Here is a 7,896-nt window from a genome sequence, read left to right as displayed (position 1 = left end):
AATCAACCAACATGATGACAAGTCACTCTAACTATCATAGTTACAAGTACACTAGAAGTTGCAATACAAAAGGTTCAATAAATCAATTACTACAACACTGCAGCTTAGCAAAAATCACTAACTATTGCCAATTCTAAACCACCTCCAAGTGCAAGTCCTCATACACCATTACAGGTTATAATTGAAAAATCCAAAAAAAGTTGGATCAACATCATTGCCATACAAAACCATTGCACCTATTATGTCATATTTTCATTATTCAAAAGGAATTATGACGTGCATATTCACTCAAATGATACATACAATACACGAATAATGTTAATGAACATTAGTCACTCTATAATTACTGGTAATCATAACCCCTATGTTCTCATGAGAATATGTTTTTCCCTTTAAAATTTTTTTCAATTAATGATTCACATCTAGCAAAAAAGACTGATATCAACAACAATCTTGTGAGAAATTGTATTATCAGTAGAACTGTGCTCAATCAATTTATCTTCCAAAACATTATCAACAACAACAACAACAACAATAATAATATAAATGTATACCTAGATTTAAATCTTGTTGACTCAAGAAAGAACAGGAGAAATCTTACTGATTTTCAGATCTTGCTCGTACCAAATCTTCAAATGAATTATCATTATAAGATGATTCTTAATTAGTTGTTGTCAAAACGGAAATGATTTCTGCTGCTGTTGAGGATCTTCTTACTCCATTATTGAACCTGCACAAAAAGTAAATAATTAAGGTTAAAATTATGTTGCAGATCTTCGATTGGTTCAAAAAAAAAGGTTCTTCCTCTTCTCAGATATAAACAGAACCAATCAAAATAAAAATCAGAAACCTAATCGAACTAGGAAAGGTAAGAATGATGAACCTAATCAAAAACCTAATCGGAAATGATTTCTGCCACTTCGGATCAACTAAAACTTAGATTCGATTCAAAATCTTCAAAAAAACCAGTCGAACCAACGAAATAAACCTAACCTGATGCATCCTAGAACCAACTAAAACCTATATTCAAAAGAAATCGATTGAACCGATTTGTCTTCTTCTTCACAGATTTGAAATAGCTGGAGCCGGGAGATAAAGAGAATGGAGAAGAGAGAGAAACATAATTGAGAAATGAAAAATATCTTCTGATATTCCTCTTGTATATATACTAAAGGGTAATGTTACCATTATTAAAATTCAGAATAATTAATTATGGTCCAGATTTGAAGAAAAATTGATATTTTGGGCCTAGTAGTAACATTTTCTGAAAGTATGGAGTTGACAATGAAGGATCCATTTAGTGGGGCTTCTATATGTTGAACCCATAATAATAGGGTTGTTCCAGTAGTTTTCACTTACAGAAACCCACTTAATTATTTGTTGGTCCCATTAAATTTTACCGAAAAATGATAATGATTATCCGGTGTGTACAATATGTTAGATTTTTATGCTAAAATCAAGGGTTTCAAGAATACAACGGACAATCATTATCCGTTTTCACCTTTGGCTAATGGTTAGCCGTATTCGGAGTCTTCCCGCTAGGATTCCCGCACACCAGGGAAGGCTTGCGGGAAGAGGGGCTTTGGGTTACGGTTTTTTTGGTTGGGAATACCTTGGGCATGCCATAAGACCTAGTCTTACCCTTTCTTTTCTTTTTTTCTGCTATCAAGTCTCAGCGAAAATGCAATGCTTGAATATCCAAGAAAGAAAGGAAAAAGAACTCCATTGAAATTGATTAATTTTTTTTTTTTTTGATAACAAGCACAATTTATACAGAAACTAAGTGGCCCTAACAGCACGGGGTTGAGCCATCCCCATTAAGTCATTATACAAATTTTCAGAAATACAAGGAAGTGGGTGAAGAGTCCACTCCTGAAAAACAGAAGGCGCCAATGCCATTTTGGAGAGAGTATCAGCAAGCCTGTTAGATTCACACAGGTAGTGAATGAAAGCAACAACTTGAAAGGATTTTGTTAGCTCATGTATGTTGGACAAAAGCCCTTTCAAGTAGCAAGGTGGAGAGACGGTCGAGTTACAAAAATACATATTAGAGGTTGAGTCGCTATCTACAATAAGATGGGTAATATTCATCTTCAAAGCAAGAAGGAGGCCATCACGGATTGCCCAAATATCAGCAGTTGCAGAAGAGTTTGAGCATAAATGATGAGCAAAAACGAAAAAAAAAAAACCCAGATCCATCACGAATTACTCCACCAGCACCTGCAAGATAAGAATCAAAGGATGAGGCACCGTCACAGTTTAATTTAAAAGAAAGGAAACTATGGAGCCACCCGTTTAATAAACACAGTGTGTTTTGGCTTTAAAACCAGAAGCTTTGGTTTCTCAACAAACAACCAGTGTTCATATGCCTGAGAATAAGCTAGTCTAAGAACATGATCCACATCAAAAGACAGATGATTAAAGAAAGCATTATTCCCGCCAATCCAAATATTCCACAAAATGTAAGGGTAGAAAACAGCCAAGGTAGAACATCATTCATTAGCAAAAAAGAACAAGTATGGATAATGCCATGTAAAGAAATTTGCATTAAAGGCATAGTAATGTTCCATGAATCCTGGATTTTCATCCAAACCTGAGATGTGACAGGACAGTCGACAAACAGATGATCCAAAGTCTCATCATGCAAATGACAGAGGGGACAATCCGGGTTTATTGATAAACCAATTTTTGATAAGTAAGCTCTAACCAAGAGATTTTTGTGAACAAGAAGCCATAAGAAAAGTTTTAATTTTTGGGGACAATGTGAATGCCAAAGTTTTCTCCAAAGAGGATCCACATGAGAATCTGTAGTAATCAGATGAGAGTAAACATCTTTAACCTTGGGAATACCAGTTTTAGAAGCATGATAAACCATTTTATCTGGTATTGAAGGACAAGTAATAACAGGAATAGATCTTATGAGGGACAAAATATAGGTCGAAAGAATACCAGCGACACAAGATAAATCCCATTGTCCGTATTTTTATTCATAAGATCAGAAACTTTCAAGTTAGAATTGAAACAAGAATTAGGACTCAGAAAAGAAGCTAACAGAAGATCTTGAACCCAAATGTCATGACAGAAACTAACTGTAAGACCATTGCCTATCTGCCATCTAATCCCTTCCTTAAGAATATGATAGGTGTCTAAAACACCTTAATATTTATCTATTGTTTATGCTTTCTTTGCTTAGTTTTCTTGTAAATTATGTATCTTATGTTTGCTTTTGAGTATTTAGGTACTTTGGAGTCATTTGGAACAAAAGAAGAATAAACTTCGCTTAAAAGGGAAAAAGTGTTGGAGACAAATTATTTCTCATTACTTGCTTTTATTTCTTCACCTCTATCTGAAAAGCATGTCGGCTTTAGTGATGCAAATATTGCCCGAAAAGCATGACAGCTTTTGTGATGAAAATAAATTGAAGAGAATAAGTGAATCTGAGAAATAAGAGACGACTGTTGTTGGTAGAAGGATTCACAGAAGAGCAAAAGTGTCAATTTCATGAGCAATGGATATTGGGAGTGAATCCGAGCCAAGCACAACCATTGCAGCTTAGTCTAAAGAAGCAAGGAAAAGAGTCCTTAGTTGGCCCTTATCTACCTCACCAGGGTGGCTATATAGAACTGGCCTTATTCTAACACCCACCTGAAAGAAAGGAAATCTTTTTTCTCCTCTTCATTATACTCCACCTCAATTTCAGAGAGCTGAGACAAGTCACGGCGGCTCCGTTAATATGCAGAGAAAGGAGATCGAGAAACGAGTAAATGACTGCACCATTAATTGAACCTGAGTTTGATGAGAAGGAGAATTTAAGGGTTACAGATTGAAGATCAATGGGGATTGAAGAATTGAATCTGAGAAGAGGAAATTTGTGGTAATTGTGATATGGGTTCGCTAGGAAATGACCGAAATGAGGTTGATTGAATCTGAAACAGGGAAGATTGAGAAAATGATGCTTCCATGGATCGATGAAGATTAGGGTTTGGTTGAATCGAATTACAGATGGAGATTGATGCTTGGAGCTGTAGATGATGGCAATTATGAATTAATGAAATTGGCAAACTAGGGTTCGATTTGAGATGGGTTCTGGAGTCGCAAGATGCTGTTGTTGGTGTAGATTCAGATGAGAAAAGAACGAGAAGAAGATTCGAGGATGTGTTTGAGGGTCTGCAATGAATTCAAGGTAACAAAGATGTTGTTGTCAAGATTGCAGAGCTGAAGGTGGAACTGATGCTATGGAGTTCGGTATATGCTTGAATATAGTGGTATGTGCATCCAAGAAAGTGCCAGGGAAATGTAATGAGTGAAGCTCAAGGAAATTGCAGGTGCAGTTCAAGGAGGAGATGTTGCTGGTGCTCTAATTGGTTTTGTTGGTGTAGTGAGAGACAGAGATTGCAGTCAAGCTGAACTGGTGGTGCTGTTTAGACTGGGAATGGAACGTTGGAGTTGCAGCTACTGTTGGGTTTGATTTCCAGGTTATAATGCAGCTGTTATGTGAGAGTCTGAGCAAGATTAAAGCTATAGTTGAATAAATGAACTGTTTAGATGAATGTCTAGGACAGGTACAAATTACAGGTGCAGAGATTTGCTTGTGAAGATTATGGAGAATGGAGAAATAAAAGATGGTATGATGTTGTTGAACTGGACATGGAGAGATTGCAAGCGAGATGAGTAACAGATGCGCTGCTGGTATTGTTGCCGCTGCAGTTTGATGGTAGTTATGATGTGGTCCTGGTGAAACTGAGTATGCCATATTACAGGGTGATGGCTGGAGTAAATGGATCAATGTTTAAACAGAGATAGAGTTGTGACTAAAGTGAAGAAAAAACAAGAGAAGCTGAAAGAATAGTGCCGAGTTGGTGGCTTTGGCTGTAAGCTGAGAAGATTGAGCTATGGACTGACGGTGAAGGCTACATGAAGTATAAGAAAAGAAGGGAACTGCCAAGATAAGGAAATGGCGCTGTAATATGCTGGTACTTAGAGTGGCAGGTTATAATGTGCAACTGTTGGTGGAGCTTCAGGCGTTGTTGGTGCTGCAAATGTATATTGTTGATGGCCAAGGAGGTCTTGTAGCTGATTGCAGAAGGCTAAAGTGCTATGAAAGTGTGTTGAGTTGATGATGTTTCAAGTGATGAATGCTGGTTACTGTGAAACTGATTGGCTGTGAGTAATGAGGTATGGAGCTGAAATGATGTCGGTGGTTCCAGCTGTTTGTGATGCTGTGAAGGTCACAGGTGCCGATGTTGTTCAAATGAAGTTTAGGGAATGAGCTGGATTGTGAATAGGAAAGGCTGGTAAAGATGCAGTTTCTGGTGGTGTTTGCACAAGCAGAGAAGATATTGGTGGTTAGGAAGAGAAGGTAATTGGGTTGCTACAGAAGTTGGTTATCAGTTGCAGTTGGAGATGAAGCTTAAATGAATCTGCATCTAGAATGGGTGAGTTACAGTTGAAGCTGTAGGTTTAAGGAAGTGGAACTGAAGATGGTAATGATCAAGGGTTATGAAGAACAAGACAGTAAGCTAAGTATAAGGGAAGAAAGTTGCTGCAATGTATTAGATGGTTGTGTGCAATTAAAATTAGTTGCTTTTGCTGCTGCTGGGAGGACAGAATGGTTAAACAAAGAATGAATTAGGTGGTTTGAGTGTACTATGCTTGGAGAAATTGCAGCTGTACGACTGCCGTCGTTTGAATGGAGTTGTTGGTATGCAGGCGCATAGATGATTGAACTCAGGGGTGGGTTCTAAAGCTGTTGCAGGAGTGGACAATGAAGATGCAGATGGTTCGATATGGATTTGTTTATGGAAGAACAAGAGAGTTCTCTGAATAAAATGGCAGTGCAGGGAAGACTCGACTTTGATGAATTAAGAAGGCTGTATGAATGATTAAATGTTGTGTGTGTTTAGTGGTTGCAAGAACTGTGCACGGAAGAAGAAAATGGCCTGAATTTGGTCTGGAGCAATGTAGTCAATATCGCCCGTACCGGCCGAAATATCGGTGATATTATCGGTACCAGTGTTAGAGCGAAACGGTAACAGGAATATCGCGATACGATATTTTGCCGATAATATCAGCCGATATACACGAAACGATACAAACTGGTTTTCCGGTATGGGATAATTTCGGCCGATATACACAAAATATCAGGGCAATATAGGAATTTTATGAAGGGAAGGGATAAAATTCCTAAATCTCAGAACAATTTTTAGAAACCCTTCTTCTCAGCCGAAGAAACTCTTCTTCTCAATGTCAATGGCGAGATTCAATTGATGGTACGACTGTTAACAAGAGGTTGGGGTTTTGATTATTAATTTATTTTTTTGCTGTGATTTTGGTTTTCTTTATATGATGGAACTCGACCTTTTAGTATATTTTCTCACTGATGGATGCAATTTTATGAGTTTGTAGTTAGTGTATGTTGTGCAGTAATCGTCTAATTGGATGTTACACCTTTCAGTTTTCAGAAACAGAAGACTGATTATGTTGTTTTTTTTTCTTTGGTTAAACCTAAATCTGATATTCAAAGAGTAATTAGCTGCAGGAAAGAAGAAGTGAAGTGCCTCCATATCTGCAACACGGTGTGGTCTCCGGGTTACCAGGTTTCATCTTGGAAATTTGATTTCCTTGGAATTGGGTTTCTGGGCTACTTTGTGGTTTGATTTTGTTCCTTTACACTGGGCATCACACACTGCAGTAGCAGTTCTTCTTTTCACTCAAGAAGAAGGACTTGGGATTAGGAGAATTGATTATTGTTGCAGCACATTTGTCTTTTCCAGTTCATGCTTCTTCTCATCATCATCATATATTTAAGTATCTTAATTGTATTTACAGCTCAATATTTTTATCTTGTATATTTTGTGTGAAACAATAAAAATTATGGATATAAATTTAGAATGATATTGCACCGATATTTGAAACCGAGATCTCCCCGATACAATGTTGTACCAGTGTACCGGTCCCCGGCCGAGACAAACCGGTATCCTATATTAACTACATTGGTCTGGAGATTGTTCTGAAAACAGAGGAAACTCTGCTGGGTTTTCTAACATAACGAGTCAACTCGGTGATCCGATTCGATTCATGGCTCAGATGGACTTGGACCTGAGCTGTGGCTGCTAATGGGCTGTGGAGGTGGTAAGGCATTGGTCGAGATTTAGAAGTCCGGTGCCGATTCACACACCAATAAGAGTTGTATAAGCCTGTTCACATCTCTCTATTCTATTATCTCATATCACATCTTTTTCTCTACTTTTGCCTAGGGTTTAGAAACATGATAAGTTTTCTTTTCCTTCTTGTGATTAACTCTTTTAACATGAGTACTTAATTTTATCATTGGTTTAAGGAATAAGTTGGATTTCTAAATATGGGTTTTTATGCAATGAATTAGTTTTGTCTCCATATTATCGTTTATGATTCACCATTAATATTGTTACATGATTTGAATATTTGTTTGGTTGAGTCTAGAATCAATCGAGTTTGTTTTCATCTCTATTGCTAGATTAGGATTTATTATACGCAAAAGTTATAGATTCCTGATTACAAGTAGCATAATTGTGATTATTGCTTCTGGTGATACATCCTAGTAATCACAAGTGAGTCATAACCTTTGTTAAATCGGATTAGTGCTTTTACACGTTCGATTGCTTTGATTAGTCTTATTCCATAAATCTTAAATCTTTTAGGGGGTTAAATTTAATTGTGCTTTTACACTTTGGGTTGCTTTCTAGGAAGAATTCACATATGCATCTTTTAATGTGGTTGTGATGAAATTAGGGAATTAGCGGGATATTCTTGCGATCAAGATATCCTAGGACTTTTAATAAATGCGAGATTAAAATATCAATTCTAGTTATTGTTAAAAAGCATGTTTGTGAATGAAGATGAATCCTTAACTAATAT

Source organism: Papaver somniferum, chromosome 6 (genome assembly GCF_003573695.1).
Source record: "Papaver somniferum cultivar HN1 chromosome 6, ASM357369v1, whole genome shotgun sequence".
Taxonomy (NCBI): domain Eukaryota; kingdom Viridiplantae; phylum Streptophyta; class Magnoliopsida; order Ranunculales; family Papaveraceae; genus Papaver; species Papaver somniferum.
This window is presented reverse-complemented; position numbering follows the sequence as displayed.